Source organism: Triticum dicoccoides, chromosome 7B, assembly GCF_002162155.2.
Source record: "Triticum dicoccoides isolate Atlit2015 ecotype Zavitan chromosome 7B, WEW_v2.0, whole genome shotgun sequence".
In the NCBI taxonomy this organism is placed as follows: domain Eukaryota; kingdom Viridiplantae; phylum Streptophyta; class Magnoliopsida; order Poales; family Poaceae; genus Triticum; species Triticum dicoccoides.
The window spans coordinates 205,603,348-205,614,565 of NC_041393.1; positions in this window are offsets into that span (position 1 = coordinate 205,603,348).

Consider the following 11,218-nt stretch of genomic DNA (forward strand, 5'->3'; position numbering starts at 1 on the left):
AATGTGACATATCTTGTACCTCTAGTCTTATCTTCTCTAGCCTTGTATAGCTAACTCCTAGAGATATGGTAGGACTAGTTACCTTGTCACGCAAGACATCCTGTATATATAATGTAACCTACTCCATGAAATACAATGAGTTGCACCAAATATCCTCTCTATATACTTGATAATCTCGACTTGTATTCTTCCTAGGCAACCTCTGTGAGGAAACAGATTTAATCAGGCAGGTGTAGCAGTGAACACTGCAGTTTTACATACAGCTAAAGAGACACAAATCTGAAAATGCAAGAGTTGCTGTGACAGTGAGGGTGCAAATGAAATCTTCATATTCTGCTCTTGGCTTCTCATACATGGCACATTTTTCTCTGAGAAATAGGAGGCCCTCTGTTGCACAAACAGAGTAAAACCAAATCTTTTAATATTGAGATCCCAAGCATCTTTTGGCTGTTTCTGCATGAACACACTACACTACACACGAGCAGGAACCAAGAGGTCAACATGTGTTCTTAGTAACAACGAAATATAAGTATGTACGAACAGAAAGTCATCAATTTGAGGTAAAAATGAGTGGTGTGAAGTTGATGTTATATGTACCTTGCCTTGTTTAACTGCATAATTCTCAATGTAATTCCTCCAGTAACAGTGGCTATGGATTAAGGGCGCGGTGACCTGGCCGGGCAATGGTGCTCGCCCGTTCCTGCCCATCTGGCACTCTTTGAGATTTTTTTTTCCGAATACGCACGAGTGTGCGTATCATTCATTAAAGAAGAGAGGGGTGCAGAGCCCCAAAATCCACTGTTATAAGTTTATTTACATGCGGATTTAATCCGACACTACCCTCACTTCTACAATCAACTACTCGCGTGCGTCCCACACTCCTTGCTCCGCTTCAAATCCGTCTGCGTCACCTCTGAACAATCCCACCTTTGCCCGAAGTGTACCTTCGTCTCGTATGCGTTGGATGGTGCGTGGGATTGAAGGTGCATCACCATTGAAAACCACATCGTTCCTCTGCTTTCATATCATCCACAACCCAAGAAGGCATTTTGCTTTGTGTGCACGCCCACCGCTTGTGTTTCCATCCTGTCTTATAGACCATTTCTTCAATGACTCGTGTTGCCGTGGTTCAAGGTCCACCCTCTTTGTTAAGTGGCCGATGGCTGCCCAGATCTGTCGTGCGAAGACACAATCCATCATCAAGTGTTGCATGGTTTCCTCATGTTGGTTGCACAAAGGGCATGAGTCCTGGTGGGGTAATCCGCGACGAGCAAGTCTATCGGATGTACAACATCGGTTCCTCAGCGCCAGCCAAGAGAAGAATCGGCCTCGCCTTGGCGCCCTCGATTGCCAAGTGAACGATGTTGTTGTGGCCACTTCTCTTCCCATAAACCTAGCTGCATAGGCCGAACGAGCCGAGAAGGCGCCATTCTGCTCTCACATCCACCTCACCGTGTCCTCAACCTCGTCATCCAGGTGCACATCAGCGATCTTCGGCCAAAGGTTCAGGAATTCGTCCATGTCTTCCGGCTCTAGGTCAGTGCCAATATCACTGGACCAATCATTGTTGTTTAGCGCATCTGCGACTAGCTTAGATCTCTGCACTCTCTTCGGGATGCGGCAGTATATCCGCAGGGCAAGCTCACAAATCCGGAAACCGTCGATCCATCTATCCTCCCAGAATAGGGTGTTTCTGTCGTTGCCAACCAGGGTCCGTGCTGCTGCATGAATCAAAGCTTGCGAGTCAGATGGCACCACGATAGAGAACCCTGCACACGACCTTTCCTTGTCCACATTTTGCAGCCACGGCCAACGGGCCTGCAAAGCTTTGTTCATCCAGAACAGGTTCGGTATTCTGAGTCCACCTGCCCACTTGGGCGTACACACTTCATCCCATGCGACCGCACATGAACCACCAGGGGCCTCTTTCTATCCACACCAGAGAAAGCTTCTGTAGATTTTAGTGATCGCCGCTAGAGTTTTCCTCGGCAGGTCCAAAGCCATCATCGAGTGCACTGGGATAGCACAAAGGGTGGACTGAATCAACATGAGCCTGATACTCTTGGGTAGCTAGGCTGGTTTCCACATTGGTAGGCAATCCACAACCTTGTCTACCATCTCCTGAAACTGCACCGCGGTGGGCTTCCTTATCGTGAGCGGCATCCCCAGGTATTTGCATGGGAATGTGGAATTGGCATAGCCCAGGGAAGCCGAGACCAAATCCATCTCCTCCTGAGAGCAGCGAATCGGCAAGGCCACACTCTTAGCCATGTTAACAACTAAGCCCGACACCTTCCCAAACAACCGTAGAATCTCTTGGCATGTACTTGTATCCAGCTCATTTGGTTTAAAGAATACCACCACATCATCCGCAAACATCAAGACTCACTGCTTTAAACCAGTCTGTGCCATAGGTGCCAACAACCCTCGCTCCATGGCATACTTGAACATGGCCCTAAGGGGCTCCATACATAGGATGAAGATAAATGGTGAGAGCGGAGCACCTTGCCTCAAGCCCTGACAAGAGATTATCGGCCTACCATGAACTCCATTGACCATGATTCTGGTGGAGGCGGTTGCGAGAAGCCCACAAATCCAGGCGGTCCATTTCTGTCCAAAGCCAAATCTTTCCAGAACTTCAATGACAAACAGCCAACTTATCGAGTCAAACACTTTTGTAATGTCCAACTTCAGCAGAACTGCCGGGGATCTCAACGCATGTAGACGCCGCACAGTGCATTGGACGAGCATGAAATTATCATGTAGTGATCGGCCCTTGACGAATGCACTTTGATGCTGCCCAATGAGCTTCTGTAGATCCACCGCAAGACGAATTGCCAGAACCTTGTCAAATTTTTTGATGGGTCCACTAACTAGGCTGGCCGGCCGGTAATCCTTAATGTCCATCGCTCCGGCCTTCTTCATTAGCAGCGACACCAGGGCCTTGTTAACTATAGCCATGCCTCTCATATCCTCCATATGAAACTGGTCTAGAGCCTTGATAATGTGCCGGCATGATGTGTAGAATCTGCCCGTAAATCCATCCGGCCCCGGTACTTTGTCGAGAGGCATGCCCTTGATGGCTTTGTGCACTTCCTCCTCTGTGAATGGCTCCTCGAGGCCTGCCAGATCAAGAGATGGGAGGTCCAGAACATCCAGGTTGATATTTGCCTCTCTGGCCCCAGCCGTGCCCAACAGACCTTGGAAATAATCGTCCACCGCATCTGCTATCCTCTCCTGCCCAGTGAAAATCTCCCCATTGTGTTGGATAGCTGTTATAGAGCTCTTCCTCTGCCTATGTCTTGCGTGGCGTTGGAAGAATGCCGTGTTTGTGTCCCCAACTTTTAGATGAAGCAGGCGCGATCTCTGCCTCGCAATCATACGTCCCATGGAGCAGAGCCCCAACAACTTCTTCTTCAGCAGCTTCATGAGACCATGCTCCTGATCAGAAAGAGCCTAGATTCCGACGCCACCTCTAAGCGTGCGATGACTTCCATGGCTAAAGCAATCTGGAGGAGGGTGTTCCCAATCCAGCGGTCACTCCAACTCTGCAAGGCTTTCGTCGTGGCACGCAGTTTGCTATCAAGAACCACAAAAGGGTTACCCTCTAACGGTACGTACTGCCACGCCTATTCCACTGTGTCCAAAAAACCCGTCGCCTTGGGCCAGAAGCACTCGAACTTAAAACGGCGGCCCACCTCAAATTCAGCATCTAAATCTACTAGAAGCGGGCAATGGTCAGAGATTGCCGAGCTAAGCGTAGTTAGCAAGCTCCTCGGGTATATGTCCTCCCAATAGTTGGTGACAAAGAAGTGATCAATTTTCTCCATTGTAGGATCACGACGCTCATTGCTCCATGTGTAACGTCTCCCATTGAGGTACAACTCTTTCAGCTCAAGCCTATTAAGCATGGCCCTGAATCTAGCCATCATGCGCCTATTGGTTGTGGTTTTATTCTTGTCCTCCGGGCTGACAATCAAGTTAAAGTCGCCCACGATCGCCCACGGTCCAACATGCAGGTCACGGACATCCTGTATCTCCTCGAGAAACACCACCTTCTCCACGTCCCCTTGCGGCCCATACACACCAGTTAGCCACCACATAGGCAGCCCCTCCTGTTTGATGAGTGCCGTGAGGGTATTCGCCATTAAGTGCTGATTGGTGACGGACACCACCAAATGATCCCATGCAAATAGGATCCCACCTCTAGTGCCAACCGCCGGAACATAGTAGAAATTCTCAAATCTATTTCCAAGAGTTTGACGTACAATATTACTCGAGATCACTTCCATCTCAGTTTCCTGAAGGCACACGATATCCACTTTAGCCGCCTCGACTGCTTGAAAGATAGTGCTCCTACGCGCCGGTGAATTGAGGCCTCTCACATTCCACACCAGGACCTTGGGAGGTTGTGCTGTCATTTTATCATCCCACATCCACCACGGAACAAGGCACTAGTGGCCTTCCACCACCGTATCCTCCTCACCCTGAAGGGGCAAAATCGACGCGTCCCAACCGAAGAGAGCCAAGATCGCCTTGACGTGGCAATCCAATAGTGGCTTGTCGAACAGCTTTGCATAGGCTTGCAGGGTTTCGTCACTGATCAGATCTGCCTCGTTCGCGAGACACGGTTTTTTGATAAGGACAACTTGCTGTTTCGATGCCCGTGAGCCACGGCCTCCTTTGGCAAGTCGCACACTGCGTCTGGGAGTAGTTACTGGTGCTCTCTTTTGGCGCGGCCTATGCTGCTTCATCGCTAGGCCTCTGCAAATGGGCTGCTCCAGAAGCGGGTGATGGTGCCCGGAGTTCAGAGGTCAGCTGGACCGCAAGATCCCGCGAAGACGGGGTCGGGATAGCAGGTACGGGCGTTGGACCCGGCTCTCCAAGTTCCCCCGAAAGGCTAACTAGAAACCACTCAATGTCCCACGTGCATGGCGGTGTCACATCGGCATGCAGCTCGGCCCCCACCAGATTCCCCATCGATGGCGACTGGAAAGACAAATCCGCCATTAAGTAACTGCCCCAGCTGGCATTGTCGATATCCACTTCGGGCGGAGTGCATGTCCCATGTGGAGGAGAGCCCGCTGCGCTCTTTGAGACGAGCATTGCGATGTCTACCGAAAGAGCTTTGTGAGGGTTTCTTCTCTCCAGATCCGGTGGCTGTTGCCGACGGTTTGGCAGTCTATGGACAGTGACTTGACGCACATGGTATGGTTGTGCAAGGGCAGTGACGGGATCCTAACCTGACGCATGTAGCTGCTAGGATAGTGAAAAAATGGTGTCAAAAAAATGGTTGGTGAGGATACGATCATTGTTGTAGTTTGTTAATCGTTGTTTTGGTCGCATGGTTTTTTTTCCTCGCTTAGGCATAGTTTTGGTCTTGTATGACTTTGCTCTTTGCTGGCGTGTTTTGCGTGTGTGGGTTGATGTTGGTTGTATGCATCCTACCTATATAGAGACCGGGTGTATACTCATTGTATTATGTATCCATTTGATGGTTCATATTGAGTTAATAAAATCCATCGTTTATCGAAAATAAAAAGTAACAGGGCAAGGGCACGAGGCCACGAGTGAATCCCATTAGCTTTGAACAATCCACGCAACACAAAAGTCCACCGCAGCATCCTAAAAGACTCTGATTGGGAAGAAGGCGAACCAATCATCACATACTTGGGGCAGGATAAGAAGATCAATGAGTCCAGTGTTGCAACGTTGGCCTATTGGGACCTGCGTGAATCGCCTCTTCTCGGCGCGAGAGTTGCCGGTCATAAGAAAGCGCAGATGGTGGCCAAGTATTCGGGTCAACTGGGAGTGGAGAAGTGGGATGGCCTGTCAAGGCATATACAGAGGAGCAAAAGCACTTGTGGTGCAAGGTGAGGAATGAATATGTTGACGCCATGGTACTTAATCTTGGTGAAGCATCCTTCTGGGTACAATGTGTGGTTGTACAGGATGCTGCAACTACAGCGAGAACAAAACCAAAACACCATGAATCAATCACAGAAATTAGACTTCTTTTACAGACTCCATCTCGAATAAACCAGCACCAGACGACATGTCGTGCACATGTTAGCTGCGTAACGTGTTACCGATTCATTTTGTTGACGTATAATGTGATGCCTAGTCTTTTTCATCAGATCGATCTTTTGGTTGCATTGGCTAGAGCATACACTTCTACATGGTATCGGAGCCAAGAGGTCTTGAGTTCAAGACCCGACTAGCGCAATTATATTGCAGCCCACTTTCGGTCTACGTATAATGTGCTGCCTAGTCACTTTCATCAGATCAGTCTTTTGATTGCATTGGCTAAAGTATGCACTTCTACACATTTGATCAAGCAAATGCGAGTAGCCTCCAGGGTGAAGGACGGACGGCAGGTATGTACCATCATGCAAGGGGGGCAGAGGAGCAACCAGAGGGCCACCAACAATTGGGCGTTGTGTGCTGCCGCCACTAGTGAAAGGGCGCGATTAGGTTTCAAAATCGCTTGCTCGCGGAGGGGATAGAAGGATGTGCTGGCAAAACAGAAGATATGGCAGGCCAATAGAAAAGGGAGGCAAGGGGGAGAGTGACTCGATCACCATAGGTAACTTGCCATTAATAATGACTAGCAAAAGGGCCCGTGTATTTAAATGGGATAATAAAATTATGATCTTCAAACTAAATTTCAAATATTCACATTCCATGTCTATACATATGTGGATATGTGTACACCAACCGACGCGCATGCGGACGTAAGACGACATGTGCATTCTACCGTGCTCACAATGGATCGATGTTGGACTTGATCTTTGATGTGTGTGTACTTTTTTTAGTACATCCTTGATACGTGTATGAAAATGAAAATAAAAGGTCAGTCTCACAAGGGATGAAAAACTAGAGGGCCCTATGATGTATAAATAATTCAGAGGAATGCTAGTTTTTTCACTTTTACGGGTGACGGGGCGGGTAATTTACTTCAACTTTCGGGGTAGTTTTCATGATCGACAAAAAATTTAGAGAAACAATTAATGAAAGTTTTATTCCTTATGGGTGGCAGGGTGTATAATTTGCTACAACTTTAGGGCAGTTTCAATGGCAGACAAAAAAATCAAAGAAATAATTAGCGAAGAGTTTTTTTTTACTTATGGGTGGCATGATGGGTAATTTACTTCAGCTTTATTATGGGCATCTTAGGGCAGGTGGATAGACCAAAAAAAATCAGAGAAACACACCTCCCTTTATTATTAGGTATAGACTAGTACAAATGCGCGCCCGTTGCAACGGGCGGAAAATATCGTAAAACCTGCTCCGTGAGACAGTACACGCCATTTTTTATACCCGTTTTGATAAACATCTGTAATAAGTTTATATTGTTATCACTTTTCTAAGTATGAAGCGTGGACGTAAACAAGCCACCCTATCACCCTTCATCTGATGGAAGAGTAGTGATGCAGGGAGTAGTCTAGTAATCAGTTTTATTTTTTACTTTTTCATAAACACAAAAAATTTCTTTACTTTAAAATAATTAAATATTTTTTTAAATATTTTTATTAGAATTGAAACATGTTTTGAAGATGAGTAATTTTTTAGCACATGCTTTTTTAAATATGACAATTTAAAATTTTGTGATGAGTTTTCAATGATTTTTTAAGTTGGAACATTTTTTTCGGAATTTTGTGCATTTGTTAAAAAGCGTGAACCTACTTAAAAGCATGAATTTTTTAAAGCAAGAATAATTTGAAACAATCTTTATCTTTAAAAAACGCCCGATGTCCGCAATTTAAAACAGGATTGTTGGTGTCCAGACCATGTAGTATGAAGTTGAGAAAGTCGTAGGGATATCCTTTAATGGCTCCTCCTTTAGCTTACCACTATCATCGGGTGAAACAGGAATGGTGTAAGTGTTTTTTATTGGAGATATGCCCTAGAGACAATCATGTATGATGATATTTCCTATGTGTTTATGAATAAAGATAGTCCTTGAACATTATCAATGATGTGTATCATCAAGTACGTGACTTGTTTGTGGGACTATGCATTGTATGATGATTGTCCTAAAAGGTCCCTAGTCGAAAGGGCTGTGTGGATGCGCAGCTGACTAGACTAGCATATGACATGGTCGATGGCTTGGTCTCACTAGCCATGGAGCATTGGATGCTAACCGGATAATATGGACTTGGAAAGGTCTGGTCGGATTCGACGTAGTCGGATCCGAGTCAAGATAAGGTCCGAGTTGGACAGACCCGACTATGAGACGCAGCGACATGTCATCTATGAGTCTCTAGTACAACATACGTTCTATGTCCTAAGACCTGAGCTGGCGCATGTACTCGGGATGGTGACAGACTTGCTTTGGGCCGACCAAACGCTACTCCGTAACTGGGTAGTTACAAAGGTAGGTTTCGGGTTTGTCCAGTCCCATGCTGCGAGACATGGTCGAGCAAGATGAGATTTGCCCCTCCGATCAGGAGAGATATACTCTGGGCCCCTCGTGTAATCCGCCCATGATAAGCATGGCCATGCGACAAGGATTATGAGATAATCCAGATAGTGGTCGATATCACTGGAACGAGAAAGAGGCCGGGCTAGCACAAGGATGACAATCTCGCCTTGAGCCTGACAACATATATCATGCGACAAAGGGAACATATGTGTAACACGTTGTACAGGTTCGCCTAACCAACTTCATAGTCTGCTTGGTGGTCGGCATGCCTTGCTAGAGGCCGCTACCAACCGTGTAGGTCGGAGGTGATCCGTACTGTGACCAAGCCGTCTTGAACCTAAGGGGTCGCGCGCTTAAGGGAAGGAACCTACGAGGTCGGATCCGAGGATACTGGTCGGATGTGATCCGAGCTGTATTCGGATTGTGGCCGAGTAGACTTGTGGGCTTTAGGGTCCGTGCGAGGCCCAAGTGTTGAGCCCGCGACGGACGCTTATATAAAGTGGAGGTGCAGCACACTCATGCAATTGATCGCTTCGGTGCCGTCATTAGGGCTTTGCATGTGTTGCAACTAGCCACCTCCACTCGCCGCCGACTATGTGATCGGATCTAGCAGTCCGCCGCACGGTGTTCCTCCTACACGCGCGGATACCGTTAGAGGCGGTGCAGTTGCGCCGCTCCGGTGAATTTGTACGTGGGATCGGACGACCGACTGTTCGAGGGAGATCGTACGAGGAGGAGACGATCCACACGGATGCGCTGCCCCAAGTCTTCTTCCGCTGCACGGCACTGCGCGTCTAGTGGTAACGAACTGTGATCCATCTCCCGTAGCATGTTCTTGGTTGTTCTGCGCGTAGGAAATTTTAATTTGCAGTCAACGCACCCTACCGTAGAGCCCAACATTTTTAGCGGGATATACAGACAATGGAATGGTATACTATTCGAGAGTTTAATAATTAATCCAAAATTTCTTCTGAGAATTTTCAAAAGATTTGAATGCAAAAAAATATTTTGGATGGAAGCGTAGTGGTGCATTCAAGTGGGATTGTTTATATTTTTCTGTTAATATTGGAAAGCAAACAGGTTTTACTATGTTTATTACTTTTTAGAAAATGTTGGTTGTTTGGTTACAAGATTATGTTTAGTTCATTTTCTTTTGCACTATTTAAACATGGCCCAAAGTCCACGCACCCTTCCCCATCATCACCATAAAAAGGCAAACTTTTCTATGTTGCCCATCACTGGTATTCAGGTGGAGGTAGAGGCCACGTACCCAATAAAAGGCTTCCCCTCCTCTACCATTCAACCTTATCCCATTCTAACCCCTCCTTTCTCTGGCATTCGTTCTTATTACGTCGCCCTATCTCTCTCTCATTCCGTTGCACCATCTCTCTTTCTTGACATAATACTAAAACAGTTTAGTATGAAATATGCAAGAAGAGTTTCTTGCAAAATCACATGGAAGGAGTTTTAAGCAAGAATCGGTATCCTAAAATACTGATGAGCAAAATACATGATTTCAATCACACTTGTGTTAAATATGTTCCATGGTATGTAAACAACATGATATGTCTAGTATTCTAAGTAAGTTGCGAGTAAAGTTGCCAGAATGACCAAATTGTTGATCATAGGAAAACAGTGAAAATATCATTAAGTACTAACGACATATGATGACCCACAAGTATAGGGGATCAATCATAGTCCTTTCGACAAGTAACAGTGTCGAACCCAACGAGGAGCAGAAGAAAATGACAAGTGGTTTTCAGCAAGATAATCTCTACAAGCATTAAAATTGTTGGTAACAGGTAGTTTGATAGCAAGATAATTTGTAACCGACAAGTAACAGTAATGGTACATAAAGTGCGACAAGGTAGCCCAATCCTTTTTGTAGCAAATGACAGGCCAAAAGGGTCTCTTATAATAAGCAAAGCGTTCTTGAGGGCACACGGGAATTTCATCTAGTCACTTTCATCATGTTGGTTTGGTTCGCGTTTGCTACTTTGATAATTTGATATGTGGGTGGACCGGTGCTTGGGTGTTGTTCTTACTTGAACAAACCTCCCACTTATGACTAACCCCCTCGCAAGCATCTGCAACTACGAGAAAAGTATTAAGATAAAATCTAACCATAGCATTAAACATATGGATCCAAATTTGCCCCTTACAAATTAGCGCATAAACTAGGGTTTAAGCTTCTGTCACTCTAGCAACCCATCATCTAATAACTATTCCACAATGCATTTCCTTAGGCCCAAGGATGGTGAAGTGTCATGTAGTCCACGTTCACATCACACCACTAAGGGAATCACAACATACATATCATCAAAATATCAAACACATATCAAATTCACATGATTACTTGCAACATGACTTCTCTCGTGACCTCAAGAACAAAATTAACTACTCATAAATGATATTCATGCTCAAGATCAAAGGGGTATTAAATAGCGTAATGGATCTGAACATATAATCTTCCACCAACTACAAGATGTAATCAACACTACTAGTCACCCACGTGTACCAATATGAGGTTCCGGTACAAATATTGAACACAAGAGATGAACTAGGGTTTGAGATGAGATGGTGTTGTTTAAGATGTTGATGGAGATTAGCCTCCCAAAGATGAGAGGGTTGTTGGTGATGACAATGGCTTTGATTTCCCCCTCCGGGAGGGAAGTTCCCCCGCCAGAATCGCTTCGCTGGAGGGCATAAGTGCCCCTTCCCAAGTTCCGCCTCGAGACGGCGGCGCTCCATCCCGAAAGTCCTCCCTTATTTTTTCTAGGTCAAAAGACCTCA